General features: G+C 46.0%; 1 long non-coding RNA gene across 1 annotated transcript in view; it reads left to right on the top strand.

Annotated features, from left to right (window-relative positions):
• Positions 1-5,125: 5,125 nt before the first annotated feature.
• LOC141270612 (uncharacterized) overlaps positions 5,126-23,285 on the top strand; it is a 56,648-nt gene continuing 38,488 nt past the window's right edge. The window contains exon 1 of the long non-coding RNA XR_012321712.1: positions 5,126-5,475. This is a non-coding gene — a long non-coding RNA (uncharacterized lncRNA). The remainder of the gene's footprint in view (positions 5,476-23,285) is intronic.

Below are 23,285 nucleotides of genomic sequence, written 5' to 3'. Positions count from 1 at the left end.
TAAGAAGGTTCTCAGGGTGATTTTAAATATGTATGGGGTTTATAATTGTAGTGGGCAATGGTATAAGGTTATTTTTGGCCATTTTATATGAAAGTGTACTGTCTCTTTAAGAAACTTAACTTTTGAATTGGGGGCTGGAAATCGCAGTATAGCACTGTCAAGACACCCTAAGAAGGTTCCCAGGGTGATTTTAAATATGTATAGGGTTTATAATTGTAGTGGGCAATGGTATAAGGTTATTTTTGGCCATTTTATATGAAAGTGTACTGTCTATTTAAGAAACTTAACTTTTGAATTGAGGGCTGGAAATCACAGTATAGCACTGTCAAGACACACTAAGAAGGTTCACAGGGTAATTTTAAATATGTATGGGGTATATAATTGTAGTGGGCAATGGTATAAGGTTATTTTTGGCCATTTTATATGAAAGTGTACTGTCTCTTTAAGAAACTTAACTTTTGAATTGGGGGCTGGAAATCGCAGTATAGCACTGTCAAGATACCCTAAGAAGGTTCCCAGGGTGATTTTAAATATGTATGGGGTTTATAATTGTAGTGGGCATTGGTATAAGGTTATTTTTGGCCATTTTATATGAAAGTGTACTGTCTCTTTAAGAAACTTAACTTTTGTTTTGGGGGCTGGAAATCGCAATATAGCATTTTCAGGACACCCTGGGATGGTTCCCAGGATGATTTTAAATATGTATGGGGTTTTAGAATTGTAGTGGGCAATGGTATAAGGTTATTTTTGGCCATTTTATATGAACGTGTACTGTCTCTTTAAGAAACTTAACTTTTGAATTGGGGGCTGGAAATCGCAGTATAGCACTGTCAAGACACCCTAAGAAGGTTCCCATGGTGATTTTAAATATTTATGGGGTTTATAATTGTAGTGGGCATTGGTACAAGGTTATTTTTGGCCATTTTATTTGAAACTGTACTGTCTCTTTAAGAAACTTAACTTTTGAATTGGGGGCTGGAAATCGCAGTATATCATTTTCAGAACACTCTGAGAAGGTTAAAAGGGTGATTTTAAATATGTATGGGGTTTATAATTGTAGTGGGCAATGGTATAAGGTTATTTTTGGCCATTTTATATGAAGGTGTACTGTCTCTTTAAGAAATGTAACTTTTGAATTGGGGGCTGGAAATCGCAGTATAGCACTGTCAAGACACCCTAAGAAGGTTCCCAGGGTGATTTTAAATATATATGGGGTTTAGAATTGTAGTGGGCAATGGTATAAGGTTATTTTTGGCCATTTTATATGAACGTGTACTGTCTGTTTAAGAAACTTAACTTTTGAATTGGGGGCTGGAAATCGCAGTATAGCATTTTCAGGACTCCCTAAGAAGGTTCCCAGGGTGATTTTAAGTATGTATAGGGTTTATAATTGTAGTGGGCAATGGTATAAGGTTATTTTTGGCCATTTTATATGAAAGTGTACTGTCTCTTTAAGAAACTTAACTTTTGAATTGGGGGCTGGAAATCGCAGTATAGCACTGTCAAGACACCCTAAGAAGGTTCCCAGTGTTATTTTAAACATGTATGGGGTTTTTAATTGTAGTGGGCAATGGTATAAGGTTATTTTTGGCATTTTATATGAAGGTGTACTGTCTCTTTAAGAAACTTAACTTTTGAATTGGGGGCTGGAAATCGCAGAATAGCACTGTCAAGACACCCTAAGGAGGTTCCCAGGGTGATTTTAAATATGTATGGGGTTTCTAATTGTAGTGGGCATTGGTATAAGGTTATTTTTGGCCATTTTATTTGAAAATGTACTGTCTCTTTAAGAATCTTAACTTTTGAATTGGGGGCTGGAAATCGCAGTATAGCATTTTCTGGACGGGTGATTTCAAATATGTATGGGGTTTATAATTGTAGTGGGCAATGGTATACGGTTATTATTAGCCATTTTATATGGAAGTGTACTGTCTCTTTAAGAAACTTAACTTTTGAATTGGGGGCTGGAAATCGCAGTATAACATTTTCAGAACACCCTAAGAAGGTTCCCAGTGTGATTTTAAATATGTATGGGGTTTATAATTGTAGTGGGCAATGGTATAAGGTTATTTTTGGCATTGTATATGAAGGTGTACTGTCTCTTTAAGAAACTTAACTTTTGAATTGGGGGCTGTAAATCGCAGAATAGCACTGTCAAGACACCCTAAGAAGGTTCCCAGTGTGATTTTAAATATGTATGGGGTTTCTAATTGTAGTGGGCATTGGTATAAGGTTATTTTTGGCCATTTTATTTGAAAATGTACTGTCTCTTTAAGAAATGTAACTTTTGAATTGGGGGCTGGAAATCGCAGTATAGCATTTTCTGGACGGGTGATTTCAAATATGTATGGGGTTTATAATTGTAGTGGGCAATGGTATAAGGTTATTATTAGCCATTTTAAATGGAAGTGTACTGTCTGTTTAAGAAACGTAACTTTTGAATTGAGGGCTGGAAATCGCAGTATAGCATTTTCAGGACACCCTGGTAAGGTTCCCACGGTGATTTCAAATATGTATGGGGTTTAAAATTGTAGTGGGCAATAGTATAAGGTTATTTTTGGCCATTTTATATGAAGGTGTACTGTCTCTTTAAGAAACGTAACTTTTGAATTGGGGGCTGGAAATCGCAGTATAGCACTGTCAAGACACCCTAAGAAGGTTCCCAGGGTGATTTCAAATATGTATGGGGTTTAAAATTGTAGTGGGCAATAGTATAAGGTTATTTTTGGCCATTTTATATGAAGGTGTACTGTCTCTTTAAGAATCGTAACTTTTGAATTGGGGGCTGGAAATCGCAGTATAGCACTGTCAAGACACCCTAAGAAGGTTCCCAGGGTGATTTTAAATATATATGGGGTTAATAATTGTAGTGGGAAATGGTATAAGGTTATTTTTGGCCATTTTATATGAACGTGTACTGTCTCTTTAAGAAACTTAACTTTTGAATTGGGGGCTGGAAATCGCAGTATAGCATTTTCAGGACACCCTGGGAAGGTTCCCAGGGTGATTTTAAATATGTATGTGGTTTATAATTGTAGTGGGCAATGTTATAAGGTTATTATTGGCCATTTTATATGAAAGTGTACTGTCTCTTTAAGAAACTTAACTTTTGAATTGGGGGCTGGAAATCGCATTATAGCACTGTCAAGACACCCTAAGTAGGTTCCCAGGGTGATTTTAAATAAGTATGCGGTTTATAATTGTAGTGGGCAATTGTATAAGGTTATTTTTGGCCATTTTATATGAACGTGTACTGTCTCTTTAAGAAACTTAACTATTGAATTGGGGTCTTGAAATCGCAGTATAGCATTTTCAGAACACCCTGGGAAGGTTCACAGGGTGATTTTAAATATGTATGGGGTTTATAATTGTAGTGGGCAATGGTATAAGGTTATTTTTGGCCATTTTATATGAAAGTGTCCTGTCTCTTTAAGAAACTTAACTTTTGAATTGGGGGCTGGAAATCGCAGTATAGCATTCTCAGAACACCCTGCGAAGGTTAAAAGGGTGATTTTAAATATGTATGGGGTTTATAATTGTAGTGGGCAATGGTATAAGGTTATTTTTGGCCATTTTATATGAAAGTGTACTGTCTCTTTAAGAAACTTAACTTTTGAATTGGGGGCTGGAAATCACAGTATAGCACTGTCAAGACATCATAAGAAGGTTCCCAGGATGATTTTAAATATGTATGGGGTTTATAATTGTAGTGGGCAATTGTATAAGGTTATTTTCGGCCATTTTATATGAAAGTGTACTGTCTTTTTAAGAAACGTAACTTTTGAATTGAGGGCTGGAAATCGCAGTATAGCATTTTCAGGACACCCTGGGAAGGTTCCCAGGGTGATTTCAAATATGTATGGGGTTTAAAATTGTAGTGGGCAATAGTATAAGGTTATTTTTGGCCATTTTATATGAAGGTGTACTGTCTCTTTAAGAAACGTAACTTTTGAATTGGGGGCTGGAAATCGCAGTATAGCACTGTCAAGACACCCTAAGAAGGTTCCCAGGATGATTTTAAATATATATGGGGTTAATAATTGTAGTGGGCAATGGTATAAGGTTATTTTTGGCCATTTTATATGAACGTGTACTGTCTGTTTAAGAAACTTAACTTTTGAATTGGGGGCTGGAAATCGCAGTATAGCATTTTCAGGACACCCTGGGAAGGTTCCCAGGGTGATTTTAAATATGTATGTGGTTTATAATTGTAGTGGGCAATGGTATAAGGTTATTTTTGGCCATTTTATATGAAAGTGTACTGTCTCTTTAAGAAACTTAACCTTTGAATTGGGGGCTGGAAATCGCAGTATAGCACTGTCAAGACACCCTAAGAAGGTTCCCAGGGTGATTTTAAATATATATGGGGTTTATAATTGTAGTGGGCAATGGTATAAGGTTATTTTTGGCCATTTTATATGAAAATGTACTGTCTCTTTAAGAAACTTAACTTTTGAATTGGGGGCTGGAAATCACAGTATAGCACTGTCAAGACATCATAAGAAGGTTCCCAGGATGATTTTAAATATGTATGGGGTTTATAATTGTAGTGGGCAATTGTATAAGGTTATTTTCGGCCATTTTATATGAAAGTGTACTGTCTGTTTAAGAAACGTAACTTTTGAATTGAGGGCTGGAAATCGCAGTATAGCATTTTCAGGACACCCTGGGAAGGTTCCCAGGGTGATTTCAAATATGTATGGGGTTTAAAATTGTAGTGGGCAATAGTATAAGGTTATTTTTGGCCATTTTATATGAAGGTGTACTGTCTCTTTAAGAAACGTAACTTTTGAATTGGGGGCTGGAAATCGCAGTATAGCACTGTCAAGACACCCTAAGAAGGTTCCCAGGGTGATTTTAAATATATATGGGGTTAATAATTGTAGTGGGCAATGGTATAAGGTTATTTTTGGCCATTTTGTATGAACGTGTATGTTAGAACCTTGCTGTTAGGTTTTTTTTCCTTTGCTGGTCACATGACCTTGTTGGCCTATTTAATCCTGCTCCGCCCTTCTGGCTTTGCTGGACTTCATTGTATATCTACTTTCTAGCTAGCCTGTGCTCTGTGTCTTGCTCTGTTAGTTTGCTTGGTTTACTGACCTCTATGTTCTTTATATTTTGTTTGTTCGTCTGTCTGCTACTATTTCTGTTAGGAGGTGTCCCATATTCCTCCCAGTCCTTAGTACTTGTCGGGATTCCTCCCCCACATCTATAGGTCTTCGTACAGACTAGCTTAGGACTTTAGCAGGTCTGATCGCAGGATCAGGTTCCCTGTTACATCGTAGGGATTCAGCTGAGTTCTATCGTAGGGACAGATCTCCTCTCTTTCCTTAGCTCTGGTAGCAGAACATAACAGTAAGTCCAGCCAGCAAATTCTCTAAGGAAAGATTTTTCTGTTCCATCATGGTGTCGGTTCAGGATTTGGCTCATCGCCTGCAGGGACTCTCTCTGGAAGTGGCCGAGCTCCGTCAGCACGTGAGTAACTGTTCTGGAGCACATTTCTTGGAGCCTAAGGTATGTTTGCCGGATTTATTTTTTGGTGAACATCGAGAATTTTTTCATTTAAAAATGCTTGCTTATTGTATTTTCGTTTGAGACCCAAGTCCTCTGGGGATGAATCCCAGCGCGTAGGGTTCATAATGTCACTTTTGCGCAAAGAGCCTCAGGAGTGGGCCTTTTCTTTGCAACCTAGTGATACATGCTTCAGATCAGTGGATAGTTTTTTTTCTGCTTTAGGACTATTATATGATGATCCTGACCGTGTCGCATCAGCTGAGACTGAGTTGAGACGTTTAAAACAAGGATCGGGTAATGTCGAAAAATATTGTACACATTTTCGTCGTTGGTCCACTCAAACAGGGTGGAACGATTCTGCTCTGAAAAGTCTATTTCTTGCTGGGCTCAGTGAAAGGGTTAAAGACCTGCTAATTGCTTATCCTACACCTGAGGATTTGCAACAGGCTATGCAATTAGCTATACGGGTGGATAGAAGACTGCGTGCTAGGGTTAATGAGAGCAAATCCTCTGCTATGTCAGTTTCTGGTTATGATAATGTGTGTACTAACAGTGGTGAACCGATGGAGATTGGATCGGTGGCACCTCGCTCTCAAGAAAAAGACCGTCGTTTTTCGAAAGGCTTGTGTTTCTATTGCGGAAAATCTGGTCATTTGATTAAAGGCTGTGAGCTTCGTATGAAGAAAGAAAAAAAAATGGTCAGTCATGCCCGTATTGCCTGTTTAAATTCCAAGGGTGTATTTTTAGCTGCTTCCACGATTGCTCAGGAAAAATTAATGGAATTTCGGGTGTTTGTTGATTGCGGGTCTACACTGAATGTAATTGATGGGGGATTCGTGGAAAAACTCAATTTAAAACCTGAACCTTTATCATCCCCCATTGCTGTGGTTTCTGTGGATGGTTCCCCTTTGAAGAATATTACTCTCAAGGTCTGTGAATTTCCTCTCACTATTAATGGTGTTCACCATGAGAAATTGGATTTGGTAGTGTTGAATAACTTGCCTTCTCCAGTAATATTGGGATTGCCCTGGTTAAAATGTCACAATCCTGTACTGGATTGGTCTACCAGTGAAATTAAATCCTGGAGCCATAAATGTTATGACAAGTGTTGTAATGGGCGTATTGCAGCTTTGGATAGGGGAGAATTGCCTGTTCCTATTCAGGATTTTTGGAGAGTTTTTTCTGAGAAGGAATCGCAGGTTTTGCCTCCCCATAGAGACTATGATTGTTCTATTGAATTTGTCCCTGGAGCGACTCTTCCTAAAAGTCGTTTATTTAACCTTACTATTCCTGAGAGGAAGGCTTTGGAGGAATACATACAGACAAGTTTGGCCGCCGGTCACATTAGGCCCTCTAAGTCTCCTGTGGCGGTTGGATTTTTTTTTTGTAAAAAAAAAGGACGGCGGTTTACGTCCTTGTCTGGATTTTCGTGAGATTAACAAAATTACGGTACGCAATCCTTACCCACTGCCATTGATTCCTGATCTGTTTAACCAGTTATTGGGGGCCAAGTGGTTCTCTAAAATTGACCTTAAGGGGGCATACAATCTGTTGCGCATGAAGGAGGGTGATGAATGGAAGACTGCTTTTAACACTCCTGTGGGTCATTTTGAGAATCTGGTTATGCCTTTTGGTCTTACTAATGCTCCTGCATTTTTTCAGAATCTGATTAACCCCTTAAGCCCCGCGGGTGGTTTGCACGTTAATGACCGGGCCAATTTTTACAATTCTGACCACTGTCACTTTATGAGGTAATTACTCTGGAACGCTTCAACGGATCCCCCTGATTCTGAGATTGTTTTTTCGTGACATATTGTACTTCATGATTGTGGAAAAATTTCTTCGATATCACTTGCGTTTATTTGTGAAAAAAACGGAAATTTGGCGAAAATTTTGAAAATTTTGCAATTTTCAAAATTTGAATTTTTGAGCCCTGAAATCAGAGCGATATGTCACACAAAAGAGTTAATAAATAACATTTCCCACATGTCTACTTTACATCAGCACAATTTTGGAACCAAAATTTTCTTTTGTTAGGGAGCTATAAGGGTTAAAAGTTGACCAGCGATTTCTCATTTTTCCAACAAAATTTACAAAAACATTTTTTTAGGGACCATATCATATTTGAAGTCACTTTGAGAGGTCTTTATGACAGAAAATACCCGAAAGTGACACCATTCTAAAAACTGCACCCCTCAAGGTGCTCAAAACCACATTCAAGAACTTTATTAACCCTTCAGGTGCTTCACAGGAATTTTTGGAATGTGGAAGAAAAAAATGAACATTTAACTTTTTTCACAAAAATGTTACTTTAGACCCAATTTTTTTTATTTTCACAGGGGTAACAAGAAAAAATGGACCCCAAAATTTGTTGTGCAATTTCCCCTGGGCACGCAGATACCCAATATTTGGGGAAAAAACACTGTTTGGGCGCACGGCAGGGCTCGGAAGGGAAGGAGCGCCATTTGACTTTTTGATTGTAAAATTTGCTTGAATAATTAGCGGACGCCATGTTGTGTTTGGAGAGCCCATGTGTGCCCAAACTTTGGAGCTCCCCCACAAGTGACCCCCATTTTGGAAACTAGACCCCCCAAGGCACCTTTCTAGATGCATAGTGAGCACTTGGAACCCCCAGGTGCTTCACAAATTGATTCGTAACAATGAAAAAGTGAAAAAAAAAACACTTTTTCATTTTTATAAATCAATTTGTGAAGCACCTGAGGGTTCCAAGTGCTCACAATGCATCTAGATAGGTGCCTTGGGGGGTCTAGTTTCCAAAATGGGGTCACTTGTGGGGGAGCTCCAATGTTTGGGCACACAGCGGCTCTCCTAACGCAACATGGTGTCGCTAACAATTTGAGCCGATTTTCCGTTAAATTTGTTAGAGGACACCATGTTGCATTTAGAGAGTCCCTGTGTGCCCAAACATTGGAGCTCCCCCACAAGTGACCCCATTTTGGAAACTAGACCCCCCAAGGCACCTATCTAGATGCATAGTGAGCACTTGGAACCCCCAGGTGCTTCACAAATTGATTCGTAACAATGAAAAAGTGAAAAAAAAAACACTTTTTCATTTTTATGAATCAATTTGTGAAGCACCTGAGGGTTCCAAGTGCTCACTATGCATCTAGATAGGTGCCTTGGGTGGTCTAGTTTCCAAAATGGGGTCACTTGTGGGGGAGCTCCAATATTTGGGCACACAGCGGCTCTCTAAATGCAACATGGTGTCCGCTAACAAATTTAACGCAAAATTGGCTCAAATTGTTAGCGACACCATGTTGCGTTTGGAGAGCCGCTGTGTGCCCAAACATTGGAGCTCCCCCACAAGTGACCCCATTTTGGAAACTAGACCCCCCAAGGCACCTATCTAGATGCATAGTGAGCACTTGGAACCCCCAGGTGCTTCACAAATTGATTCGTAACAATGAAAAAGTGAAAAAAAAAACACTTTTTCATTTTTATGAATCAATTTGTGAAGCACCTGAGGGTTCCAAGTGCTCACTATGCATCTAGATAGGTGCCTTGGGTGGTCTAGTTTCCAAAATGGGGTCACTTGTGGGGGAGCTCCAATATTTGGGCACACAGCGGCTCTCTAAATGCAACATGGTGTCCGCTAACAAATTTAACGCAAAATTGGCTCAAATTGTTAGCGACACCATGTTGCGTTTGGAGAGCCGCTGTGTGCCCAAACATTGGAGCTCCCCCACAAGTGACCCCATTTTGGAAACTAGACCCCCCAAGGCACCTATCTAGATGCATTGTGAGCACTTGGAACCCTCAGGTGCTTCACAAATTGATTCGTAACAATGAAAAAGTGAAAAAAAAAAACACTTTTTCATTTTTATGAATCAATTTGTGAAGCATCTGAGGGTTCCAAGTGCTCACAATGCATCTAGATAGGTGCCTTGGGGGGTCTAGTTTCCAAAATGGGGTCACTTGTGGGGGAGCTCCAATGTTTGGGCACACAGCGGCTCTCCAAACGCAACATGGTGTCGCTAACAATTTGAGCCGATTTTCCGTTAAATTTGTTAGAGGACACCATGTTGCATTTAGAGAGTCCCTGTGTGCCCAAACATTGGAGCTCCCCCACAAGTGACCCCATTTTGGAAACTAGACCCCCCAAGGCACCTTTCTAGATGCATAGTGAGCACTTGGAACCCCCAGGTGCTTCACAAATTGATCCATAACAATGAAAAAGTGTTTTTTTTTCACTTATTCAATTTTACGAATCAATTTGTGAAGCACCTGGGGGTTCCAAGTGCTCATTATGCATCTAGATAGGTGCCTTGGGGGGTCTAGTTTCCAAAATGGGGTCACTTGTGGGGGAGCTCCAATGTTTGGGCACACAGGGACTCTTCAAATGCAACATGGTATCCGCTAACAATTTGAGCCGACAATTTGTTAGCGAATACCATGTTGCATTTGAAGAGTCCCTGTGTGCCCAAACATTGGAGCTCCCACACAAGTGACCCCATTTTGGAAACTAGACCCCCCAAGGCACCTATCTAGATGCATAATGAGCACTTGGAACCCCCAGGTGCTTCACAAATTGATTCGTAAAATTGAATAAGTGAAAAAAAAACACTTTTTCATTGTTATGGATCAATTTGTGAAGCACCTGGGGGTTCCAAGTGCTCACTATGCATCTAGAAAGGTGCCTTGGGGGGTCTAGTTTCCAAAATGGGGTCACTTGTGGGGGAGCTCCAATGTTTAGACACACAGGATCTCTCCAAACGCGACATGGTTCCAATTTGTTAGCGGACACCATGTTGCGTTTCGAGAGCCCCTGTGTGTCTAAACATTGGAGCTCCCCCACAAGTGACCCCATTTTGGAAACTAGACCCCCCAGGGAACTTATATAGATGTGTGGTGAGCCCATTGAACCCCCAGGTGCCTCTCAGAAAATCATAATGTTGACTTGTGAAAATAAAAAAAAAACATTTTTTCCACAAAAATGCAAAAAAAAATATTTTCACAAGGGTACTAGGAGAAATTGCACCCCATAAGTTGTTGTGCAATTTCTCCTGAGTACTCATATACCCCATGTGTTGGAAAAAAACTACTGTTTGGGCGCATGTAAGGGCTCGGAAGGGAAGGAGTGACGCTTTTGAACGCAGACTTTGATGGAATGGTCTGCGGGCGTCATGTCATGTTCTCAGAGCCCTTGATGTGCCTAAACAGTGAAATGCCTAACAAGTGCCCCCTTTTTGGTAGTGTTAGTTGATTTTTGAATTTTGTAATGTAATGTTATACATCAGTTGTGTAGGACAATCTGACGAACACTACACAACTGATGTATGACAACCTGACGAACACTACGTCAGCTGTGAAGTGTTCGTCAGGTTGTTATACTTCAGAAATTAATTCAATAGTCCATCGAAGTATGGTACCTTTTGAAGCAGTCTTTCATACACAGGCCAGGTTTGTCAGGGCAGGTGTCACATTGATAAATGGTGTCCTTGCGTATTCCACTTTTATAACACACTCGGCACCTCTTTTGTGACTTTCCTTTTTTTCCGCTGTGAGGGATCTGCCCTGGGAAATGCTGGCCTGGTACAATCCTTGGTCCTTCAATTCCAGAAGTACTGGGGCCCTCTCTGTCACCGCTGCCAAATATCAGGGCCTTGATAACTGTTTCCTGAAACTGAAGGTACGACGCAGAAGTCTGGCCTGCACATTGTGACAGAAGGAAAGCATTGTGCATTGCCATCTGTACAATGTGCACGGCCAGCTTCTTGTACCACACTCTGGACTTTCTCAAAGCACTGTATGGCTGGAGGACTTGATCAGAGAGATCAACTCCCCCCATGTACTTGTTGTACCCCACTACACAGTCTGGTTTGACGACCTGTGTAGTGGAACCTCGTACAGTGCTGAGTGTGCTGCCATCACCATGTATGGTGGTCAAGAAAAGGACATCCCTTTTGTCCTTGTACTTGACCATCAACAGGTGGTCGCTACATTGGGCTCTGCTCTCACCCCTCTTGAGCAGCTGCCCAATTAGCGTCTTTGGGAGGCCTTTCTGAATTTTGCGGACAGTACCGCAGGCTGCGGTACGTCGCGCAGAGAGGGACTGGAAGAGCGGGATACTTGTATAAAAGTTATCCACGTAGAGGTGATAACCTTTATCAAGCAGTGGGTGCACCAAGTCCCACACAATTTTCCCACTCACTCCCAGAACAGGGGGGCATTCAGGGGGTTCAATCCGGGAGTCCTTCCCTTCATAAACTCTAAACTTGTGAGTGTATCCTGAGGTACTCTCACAAAGTTTATACAGCTTGATCCCGTACCTTGCCCTCTTACTGGGCAGGTACTGCCGGAATCCAAGCCGCCCCTTAAAAGAAATTAAGGACTCATCCACACAAATGTCCCTTTGGGGCACGTACACTTCACCAAACTTGTTGTTGAAGTGTTCGATGACCGGCCGAACTTTGAAAAGACGATCAAAGTTCGGGTCATCGCGTGCAGGACACCTTGCATTATCTTGGTAATGCAAGAACTTGTAGATGGCCTGAAAACGTGTCCGGGGCATGACCATTCGGAACACTGGAGTGTTATACAAAACGTCAACACTCCAGTATTGCCGAAGCTCGGGCTTCTTCAAGATCCCCATAAGAAGGACCAGGCCCCAAAACTTCATCATTTCTACTGCGTCTACAGGAGACCAGTTAGAAAATGATGAAGAGGGGTTTTGTTCTAAAAATTGATGAGCGTATAAATTAGTTTGGCCCACCATGAGGTTTATAAAATCCTCAGAGAAAAAGACTTTGAAAAAGTCTATTTCTGTGAGGCCGGTGGTGTCAAACTTGATTCCTGATTCCGCTACGAAATCAGGAATCAGCGGCTCATAATTTTCAGGGGGCGAAGTCCATATAGGCTCAGTAGTGGGGGGCGCTGGAACATCTCTCCTGCGACGACGGCGGGGCGGGCCAGCAGAACCTGAGGAAGAGGAGGAAGAAGAGAAGGAGGAAGACGACGAGGAGTCGGAAAAACAAAGAAATGTGGGATCCTCACCCTCACTGTCAGTGTTGGAGGCAAGAATAGCGTATGCCTCCTCCGCTGAATAATGAGTTTGGGATGAGCTGGACATTGTTTGTTATGTATGTGCTGCGTGTGTGTCAATTCTTTGAGAGTGTGTGTGTGTCAGTACTTTATTTAGAGTGTGTGGAAAAAGGAAATACTGTATGTGGTGCAAACAGCGAGCACGAGTGTGGATTGGTGAACTATGCCACCGATCAATACTCGGCGGCTGCTGGATGTGCGCACAAATGTGTGGGGAGTGGGAAGAGGGGAATTAGGTTGGATGAGGGGAGATCAGATTACTTACCAAAGTCCTCTCTGTTCTTTCAGGACCGGGAGCCCGTAGCAGGAGCCCGGAGCAGGAGACCGGGGGCCCGGAGCAGGAGACCGGGGGCCCGGAGCAGGAGACCGGGAGCCCGGAGCAGGAGACCGGCGCTGGTGACCGGGAGCCCGGAGCAGGAGACCGGGAGCCCGGAGCAGGAGACCGGGGGCCCGGAGCAGGAGACCGGCGCTGGTGACCGGGGGCCCGGAGCAGGAGACCGGGGGCCCGGAGCAGGAGACCGGGGGCCCGGAGCAGGAGACCGGGGGCCCGGAGCAGGAGACCGGGAGCCCGGAGCAGGAGACCGGGGGCCCGGAGCAGGAGACCGGCGCTGGTGACCGGGAGCCCGGAGCCCGGAGCAGGAGACCGGGAGCCCGGAGCAGGAGACCGGGAGCCCGGAGCAGGAGACCGGGAGCCCGGAGCAGGAGACCGGGGGCCCGGAGCAGGAGACCGGGGGCCCGGAGCAGGAGACCGGGGGCCCGGAGCAGGAGACCGGGGGCCCGGAGCAGGAGACCGGGGGCCCGGAGCAGGAGACCGGCGCTGGTGACCGGGAGCCCGGAGCAGGAGACCGGGAGCCCGGAGCAGGAGACCGGGAGCCCGGAGCAGGAGACCGGGGGCCCGGAGCAGGAGACCGGGAGCCCGGAGCAGGAGACCGGGAGCCCGGAGCAGGAGACCGGGGGCCCGGAGCAGGAGACCGGGGGCCCGGAGCAGGAGACCGGGGGCCCGGAGCAGGAGACCGGGGGCCCGGAGCAGGAGACCGGGAGCCCGGAGCAGGAGACCGGGGGCCCGGAGCAGGAGACCGGCGCTGGTGACCGGGAGCCCGGAGCAGGAGACCGGGAGCCCGGAGCAGGAGACCGGGAGCCCGGAGCAGGAGACCGGGAGCCCGGAGCAGGAGACCGGGAGCCCGGAGCAGGAGACCGGCGCTGGTGACCGGGGGCCCGGAGCAGGAGACCGGGGGCCCGGAGCAGGAGACCGGGAGCCCGGAGCAGGAGACCGGGAGCCCGGAGCAGGAGACCGGGGGCCCGGAGCAGGAGACCGGCGCTGGTGACCGGGAGCCCGGAGCAGGAGACCGGGAGCCCGGAGCAGGAGACCGGGAGCCCGGAGCAGGAGACCGGGAGCCCGGAGCAGGAGACCGGCGCTGGTGACCGGGAGCCCGGAGCAGGAGACTGGTGGCCCGGAGCAGGAAGACGGGAGCCCGGAGCAGGAGACCAGGAGCACGGAGCAGGAGACTGGTACTGGAGCTGGAGATCAGAAGCAAAAGAATTAACAGGGACACTGGGGTGAGGCGGATTGGGATGGGAAGGAGGGTAAAAAGACAGGGGAGTGGGAAGAGGGGTAAAAAGACAGGAGAGTGGGAAGAGGGGGATTGGGGTGGATGAGGGGAGATCAGAGATGGACTTACCAAAGGGTCAGCAGGACTGGAACAGAAGACCCAGAGCAGGAGACCAGGAGCCCGGTGCAGGAGACCAGGAGCCCGGTGCAGGAGACCAGGAGCCCGGTGCAGGAGACCAGGAGCCCGGTGCAGGAGACCAGGAGCCCGGTGCAGGAGACCAGGAGCCCGGTGCAGGAGACCAGGAGCCCGGTGCTGGAGCTGGAGATCAGAAGCAAAAGAATTAACAGGGACACTGGGGTGGGAAGGGGGGTTAAAAGACAGGGGAGTGGGAAGAGGGGGAAGAGGGGGATTGGGGTGGATGAGGGGAGATCAGAGATGGACTTACCAAAGGGTCAGCAGGACTGGAACAGAAGACCCAGAGCAGGAGACCAGGAGCCCGGTGCAGGAGACCAGGAGCCCGGTGCAGGAGACCAGGAGCCCGGTGCAGGAGACCAGGAGCCCGGTGCAGGAGACCAGGAGCCCGGTGCAGGAGACCAGGAGCCCGGTGCAGGAGACCAGGAGCACGGAGCAGGAGACTGGTACTGGAGCTGGAGATCAGAAGCAAAAGAATTAACAGGGACACTGGGGTGAGGCGGATTGGGATGGGAAGGAGGGTAAAAAGACAGGGGAGTGGGAAGAGGGGTAAAAAGACAGGAGAGTGGGAAGAGGGGGATTGGGGTGGATGAGGGGAGATCAGAGATGGACTTACCAAAGGGTCAGCAGGACTGGAACAGAAGACCCAGAGCAGGAGCCCGGGAGCCCGGAGCAGGAGACCAGGAACCCGGTGCAGGAGACCAGGAGCCCGGTGCAGGAGACCAGGAGCCCGGTGCAGGAGCCCGGAGCAGGTGACCAGGAGCCCGGAGCAGGTGACCAGGAGCCCGGCGCTGGTGACCAGGAGCCCGGCGCTGGTGACCAGGAGCCCGGCGCTGGTGACCAGGAGCCCGGCGCTGGTGACCAGGAGCCCGGCGCTGGTGACCAGGAGCCCGGCGCTGGTGACCGGGAGTGGAGCTGGAGACTCGGACCAGAGCTGGAGACCGCTGCAGGACGCAGAAAAAAAAGGTAAGGGGGGGTAAAAAGAGGGGGGAGGGGGGATTGGGGTGGATGAGGGGAGAACAGACTTACCAAAGTCTTCTCTGCAGGATCAGCAGCAGGCTCTGGAGCAGGAATCACAGCAGGTCAGGAGCAGAAGATCCAGGACGCAGGAACAGAAGATCCAGGACGCAGGAACAGAAGATCCAGGACGCAGGAACAGAAGATCCAGGAGCAGCGGCAGCAGCAGCAGCGACTGGAACAGTGAGAATATTCTGTGGCACTACAAGGCCCAGAACAGACACATCAGATGTGATCGCTCTGTAGAAATCCTCACCAAATGTGAGGGTCTGCAGGGCGGTCACAGGGTGATGATGGGGTGGTGACAGGTGGAGGTAATCTGATTGGAGCAATCATTGATGACATCGATCGCTCCAATCAGAGTACCTGAATACAGGTGACCAGGCGGTCACAGGGAGGTGTCACCCCTCTGTGACCCCCTGTGGTGCATGTTGTGCCCCAGCCATCTGATTGGTGACACTGATTGCACCAATCAGACATGGCTGGAGCAGAGCACGCACCACAGGGGGTCACAGAGGGGTGACACCTCCCTGTGACCGCCTGGTCACCTGTATTCAGGTACTCTGATTGGAGCGATCGATGTCATCATTGATCGCTCCAATCAGAGCAGTCTGGGGGCTTGAGTCACATTACAGGGGGTCATGGGGCGGTGACAGGCAGGTCACAAGCCGGTCACCGCCCCATGACCGCCCTGTCACCGCGCGGTCGCGCTACGATCGGTGCGATCGATGTGATCGGCGATCGCACCGATCATAGCAGTCCGGGGCCAGGGCTGGGGTGTCCTAGCAACAGTCTAGGATCGGTGCTCATAGGAGCACCGATCCTAGGCTGCAGATCACTGTTTCTGGCAATCACATTGCCGGAAACAGTGAGAAATGCTGTGATTGGCTGTTCAGATTTGAACAGCCAATCACAGCGATCGCTGGTGCGGGGGGGCGGCGACAGCCCCCGGGATGATGACGCCATCTACCAGGAAGTAGGATGGCACCGTAACTTTAATGCTGTCACCGCGACTTAAGTCGCGGTGCCGCATTAAAGATATGACGTACTAATACGGGTCTGGCTCTTAAGTCCCAGGGCACAGACGCGTATTAGTACGTCAGATGTTATTAAGGGGTTAATGACATCCTTAGACCTTTGATCGGTAAAAATGTGGTTGTGTATTTGGATGACATTTTGATTTATTCGCCAGATCTGGAGTCTCATTGGCGGAGCGTGCGTGAGGTATTACAGTTATTAATGGACAATTCGCTTTTTGCTAAGCTGGAGAAATGTGAGTTCGCTGTACAGAGAATTAGTTTTTTGGGCTACATTATCTCCAGCAAAGGTTTTGAGATGGATCCGGTTAAGGTTCAGGCTGTGCAGGAATGGCCTAGGCCTATTGGTTTGAAATCGATACAGCGGTTTTTGGGTTTCGCCAATTACTATAGAAAATTCATAAAAAATTTTTCTAGTATTGTCAAACCTCTGACTGATCTCACCAGGAAAGGTGCTGATGCGGTTCTGTGGTCTTCTGAGGCCATTGAAGCTTTTGTGTATCTCAAGGAGAGGTTCACCTCTGCTCCCATCCTTATGCAGCCTGATGTTACTAGGCCGTTTTTGGTTGAGGTTGATGCTTCTTCGGTGGGGGTTGGCGCAGTATTGTCTCAGGATAACGGGGATGGATTACATCCCTGTGCCTTTTTTTCAAAAAAATTTTCGGAGACTGAATTGAATTACGATATTGGTAATCGGGAATTATTGGCTATTAAACTCACATTTGAACACTGGCGCCACTTCTTGGAAGGTGCGGAATTTCCCGTTCAGGTTCTTACGGATCATAAAAATCTGATATATCTTGACGCTGCCAAGCGCCTGAATGCCCGTCGGGCTAGGTGGGCACTGTTTTTCTCGCGGTTTAATTTCTCCGTTACTTACATCCCTGGTAGTAAGAATGTTAAGGCGGATGCCTTGTCTCGCAGTTTTTCTCCCATAGTCGGTGCTGAGAAAGAGGAAAACATTTTACAAGAAGGTGTTGTGATAGCTGCTTTAGACTCCGTTTTGGAAGATGAGATTCTTAAAGCTCAGGAGAATGCCCCATCTAACACTCCTCATGGGAGGTTGTTTGTGCCTGGGACCTTTAGGAGAGATTTGTTTGTTGAGTGTCACGAATCTCGGTTGGCAGGTCATCCCGGAATCTCTGAGACCAAGAGACTGGTGGGTCGCAGTTTTTGGTGGCCTGGATGGCAGAAGGAAGTCATTAAGTGGGTACGCCAATGTACTGTATGTGCTAGATCTAAGTCCTCACATACTCCTGCTGCGGGGTTGCTTTGTCCTTTGGAGGTCCCCAGTGCTCCTTGGACACATTTGGCTATGGACTTTATAACTGACCTTCCCCCCTCTGAGGGTTTTACTGTCATCTGGGTGGTCGTGGACCGTTTTAGTAAGATGTGTCACTTGGTTCCCTTCATCAAACTGCCCTGCGCTAAAACTCTCGCTAAGGCCTTTGTCAAGGAAATTGTCAGACTTCATGGCGTTCCTACTGACATTGTTTCTGATAAGGGTCCTCAGTTCGTGGCTCGTTTTTGGCGTGCCTTTTGTGACAGGTTGGGAATTCATTTGTCGTTTTCGTCCGGATATCATCCTGAATCTAATGGCCAGACAGAAAGGAAAAACCAGGATGTTGAACAGTTTTTGCGTTGTTTTGTGGCAGACAATCAAGAGGGGTGGTCTGAGTTTCTGCCACTTGCCGAATTTGCTCTGAACAATCATACATCTTCTTCTGCTGGTTGTTCGCCTTTTTTTTGTTGTTCTGGGAGACATCCGTCGTTTGGGTCGTTCTCCAAGTTGGGATCTGCCGTGCCTGAGGAGGAGAATTTTTCCGGTGATTTGGAAAGAGTTTGGACGGATGTGCGTGGTAATCTTCAGGAGGCCAACAGAAAATCTAAAGACTACTTTGATAGGAAACGACAGGAGGTTTTGTTCGCTGTTGGTGACATGGTTTGGTTGTCCTCTAGGAATCTGCGGTTGAGGATTCCTTCTAAGAAATTGGGTCCCAAGTTTGTAGGGCCCTTTAAGGTGCTTCAGGTTGTCAACCAATCTGCTGTTAGGTTGGAGGTTCCTACCTCCTGGAGAATTAATCCGGTCTTTCATGTCTCTCTGTTAAAAAAAGCTGTTGTGTCGGATGGTGACGCCTCTGCCTCTGTTCCTCCGGTGGTGGAGGACGGGGAATATGAAATTTCTCGCATCCTTGACTCTAGACGGTATAGAGGTAGTTTGCAGTATCTTGTGGCCTGGAAAGGTTTCGGACCCGAGGATAACTCTTGGGTGAGGTCAGATGATGTTTCCGCGTCCAGACTTATCAGAGCGTTTCACAGGAGATTTCCTGATAAGCCTGGTCCTAGGGGATCCGGAGGATCCTCTTAGAAGGGGGGGTACTGTTAGAACCTTGCTGTTAGGTTTTTTTTCCTTTGCTGGTCACATGACCTTGTTGGCCTATTTAATCCTGCTCCGCCCTTCTGGCTTTGCTGGACTTCATTGTATATCTACTTTCTAGCTAGCCTGTGCTCTGTGTCTTGCTCTGTTAGTTTGCTTGGTTTACTGACCTCGATGTTCTTTATATTTTGTTTGTTCGTCTGTCTGCTACTATTTCTGTTAGGAGGTGTCCCATATTCCTCCCAGTCCTTAGTACTTGTAGGGATTCCTCCCCCACATCTATAGGTCTTCGTACAGACTAGCTTAGGACTTTAGCAGGTCTGATCGCAGGATCAGGTTCCCTGTTACATCGTAGGGATTCAGCTGAGTTCTATCGTAGGGACAGATCTCCTCTCTTTCCTTAGCTCTGGTAGCAGAACATAACAGCAGTATAGCACTGTCAAGACACCCTAAGAAGGTTCCCAGGGTGATTTTAAATATATATGGGGTTAATAATTGTAGTGGGCAATGGTATAAGGTTATTTTTGGCCATTTTATATGAAACTGTACTGTCTCTTTAAGAAACTTAACTTTTGAATTGGGGGCTGGAAATCGCAGTATATCGCTGTCAAGATACCCTAAGGCTATTTGCCCACGTTGCAGAAATGAATCTGAAAATTTCTGCTTCATTTCTGCAAGTCCTCTCCCGGAAAAACGCGTGCGGAATTCCGCATGTGTTTATCGCGCGTTTTCCTCATGCGGAATTGCCTTGCGTTTTTTATGCATTTCTCAAGGGAATTCCGCTTGCGGAAATGCAAAATTAATTGACATGCTGCGGATTTTTGTACGCAGCATACACGCTGCGGAAAAATCCGCAGCATGGGCATAGAACTTGCAGAATCCCCTTGGGGACCATGGGGTGCGGATTACCTAGCGTTTCACAAGCATTTCCGCTGCGGAAATTCCGCATCAAAAACGCTTGTAATCCGCAACGTGGGCACGCAGCCTGAGAAGGTTCCCAGGGTGATTTTATTAATTTTTAATAGTTGGTAATAAAAAAAATATATATATATTTTTTTTTTTAAACACAAATAGGAAGTTTTTATTAAGAATTGTGAGTTTATTAATCCATGTAATGATTTTTAAATATGAGTGCACAATGCTGTTTCAAGGTGAAATAAGAGGTTAATTGGTAAAGAATGCATTATATGGAGTTTTTCAATGAAAGGGTTAATTGATTACATCACTAAAATACCACCCCTTTATAAAGCTGTCATTGTAGCATTCTCCTTTACCCCACCTGATGAAGACTGCTTAGACCGTGGAAACGCGTTGTGGTATTGGAGGAAGAATAAAGGTCGGTTATCATCTATTATATTGTCCAGTGTTCCTTTGGCGCTCCTTGAGACCGCTGCACCATTGTTTACATCTTAATGAATTTGAGGCATCTTATTCCTGCACTGGTCATTAAAATTGGTGTACGAAGACCAGTGTAAATGAATCAAGGCCTAAGTCTTTATAATGCAGCCCCCAGTTTAGTGCAATAGCTGCCTGCACTCAAACACATTAGAAAAGGAGAAAACATTGTGACTGTTTTTGCAAACATTCTGCACATCTACTGTATATATTTTACAAACACGCACTCTCCACTTAGGCTGCGTGCCCACCATGCGTTTTTCATGCGTTTCCGCTGCGGATTTTCCGCAGCAGAAACGCATCAAAACGCTTGGTAATCAGCACCCCATGGTCCCCAATGGCATTCCGCAATGTCAATGCACATGCTGCGGATTTTTCCGCAGCATTTCTGCAGTGCTCATAAATTTGCAGCATGTCCATTAATTTTGTGGAAGCGCAGCGGAATTGCTGCCATTGACTTGCATTGAGACGCATAGAATCCGTGTCTGTACATTTGTACACGCGGATTATATGCATTTATGTGCGCATGGTACCCAGTTCTGGAGGAGAGAAGACTCTCATCAAGACCTGGGTACCATTATTCTTGTTTTTACAGGTACAAAATAAAAAATAAAGATTATATTCACCTTCCGACGGCCCCCGGTCTCCTTCCCTGTGCTTGCGGGCAGGACTGTAGGACCTGCGGTGACTTCACAGTCATGTGACCGCAGGCCCTTCAGTGCAGTGTCCCGCGATCAGCTGGCAGCTAGGAAGGAGCGCAGCTACACACGCCAGGCCATCGGAAGGTAAGTATAGGTTGATTTTTTTTATTTTTAAACATTTTTATGGTCACACTATATATGCTGGTTGCATGGATTTATATAGTGTGACCTAGTTGTCAAGCACTTTCCAAGTGATGCTAAAATCGCTTGGAAAGCGCTTGTCAACCCGCATGCGGAAATGCACGTGAAGAACGCTTCACATCCACATGTCCCTGGCACGAAAACGCATGTACAATCGGCATGCGTTTTTTCTGCCAGAGAGATGCAGAAACGCTCAAAAAAAATCCTGAGCATTTCTGCATCGTGGGCACATAGCCTTAAATACACCACTCAAACTATGATATAATATCATCACAACACACCCGCATATTGTCACACGTACTGCACACTTGTACACACATAGGCACTTACACACACACTCCAGGCACATTCATACACTCTGATCACACACACACGCGCACCCCAGTCACACACATACGCACACTACACTTACACACGTGTACACATACTCCAGTTACACACACACCCCAGTCAATCACATATTATACACACACATCTTGTATACACTTCAGTCACACCTGCACACACTCACACACAATGCTCACACACTACAGTTGTTACACACATATACTCCAATTACACAGATTCCCAGTCACACACACACACTTCAGTCACACACACACTTCAGTCACACACACACACACTTCAGTCACACACACACACACTTCAGTCACACACACACTTCAGTCACACACACACTTCAGTCACACTTCAGTCACACACACACTTCAGTCACACACAATACACACACTTCAATCACACTTCAGTCACACACACACTTCAGTCACACACAATACACACACTTCAATCACACACAATACACACACTTCAATCACACACAATACACACACTTCAGTCACACACTGCACACAGCGACATCTGCTGCTCAGGTACAAGCTCACTCTCATCACTCGTGTATGAGCTGCAGACAGAGCACATAGTTTTGCATTATGATCGAAAGAATTCTGAATTAATCTGCAGAAAGTATGATGGAGGGGCAGCTGTAGGGCGCAAACAAGGCAGAGTAAGGCCAGATTCACGTATCTGTGTTTTGCGGTCCGAGTTTGGGCTATAACTGTGACTTTGGCACATATGAGGCTGGCAAGTTCAGGTCAAGAGACCCACGGCCCATCTGTGAATCGCAATCCATACTTGGCCCATGAAAGACGCATTTGTAAATCCGGCCTTATACTCAAAAGAATGAACATTTATTGGGGGGTATGAAATACTGATTGCAGCAAACGCTCCTAGGAGGCAGCGGTAATGACTGAGCGGTGCTCTTCATCGGCACGCTCTCAGTATTCCCTGCACAGAGCTGGTAATATTTCATGTCATTATGTTACACAAGCTTCTATGCATGCAAATACCCAGTGTACACCTCCATATTGGAGCACCTCCTTGATGAGCTTAGCCCCCTCTGCATGCTCCTTCAGTTGCCGGCTGAGCACCTTCTATGGCACTACAGTTTAGCTTCTGATTAGTGTTGAGCGAACATGCTCGACACTGCTCGGTACTCGCCTGAGCATCACGCTACTCGGGATGTTCGGCGAGCACCGAGCATTTCCGGGTTACTCGGACGGGAGCTCGGGTCTCCGCCCTGCATGTTTGGTGCTCTTTACAGAGCCAATGAACATGCAGGGATTGCCAGCCAGTCACTGTAAGGCCGCAGCCATGTTGTTTGTGGGCATTACAGTGATTGGCTGGCCGCACAGCGTCACCTCGAGTATTTAAAACTGGGCTCCGCCATCTTGGACACAGTCGCTCCGGATCAGACAGTGTAGGGACAGCGTTGCAGAGTTAGGGAGAGATATATCCTGCAAAATAGTTAGTGTAGGGTCTGTAAAGGCTGCCAGATCAAACAAACAGTCCTTCTCAGGACTAATATCCATCCCAGATATCAGGCAGGCAGGCTGTATAGGAGCCGCAGTGGTTATACCAGCAAACGCTGCATTACAGTCCTGTGTGCTCCTGCTGGTCAAATTGCTAGACTTATCCCCCGGTCTCAGGGGACAGGAAAAATTATTATTTTTTTCATCTAAATCCTGAATTTATTTTTTTTCCTTAGTCAGACAGTCCAAATACGCGTCTTATAAACCTTTTGGTATCCCCCCCCAAAAAAAAAAATTGAGTATGTCTGTGACTGTTCAGACACAAATATATCTGTTTGAAAGAGTCTGCTGTAGGCCAGAAAAATATAACTGTGGTTTAGCAGTTCCACGGTTCAAATCTCTGTATTATCCAGCTTTTGGTATTTTTTCCGTAAAAAAAAAAAACAGTAATAGTGTCTCCCTGATTGTTCAGACACCAATATATTTGTTTG

Source organism: Phyllobates terribilis, unplaced genomic scaffold (assembly GCF_046119375.1).
Source record: "Phyllobates terribilis strain yellow unplaced genomic scaffold, ASM4611937v1 Scaffold_5__5_contigs__length_657084704, whole genome shotgun sequence".
NCBI lineage: Eukaryota > Metazoa > Chordata > Amphibia > Anura > Dendrobatidae > Phyllobates > Phyllobates terribilis.
The sequence above is the reverse complement of the archived record's forward strand: the minus strand, read 5'-3'. Positions and strand labels throughout refer to the sequence as shown.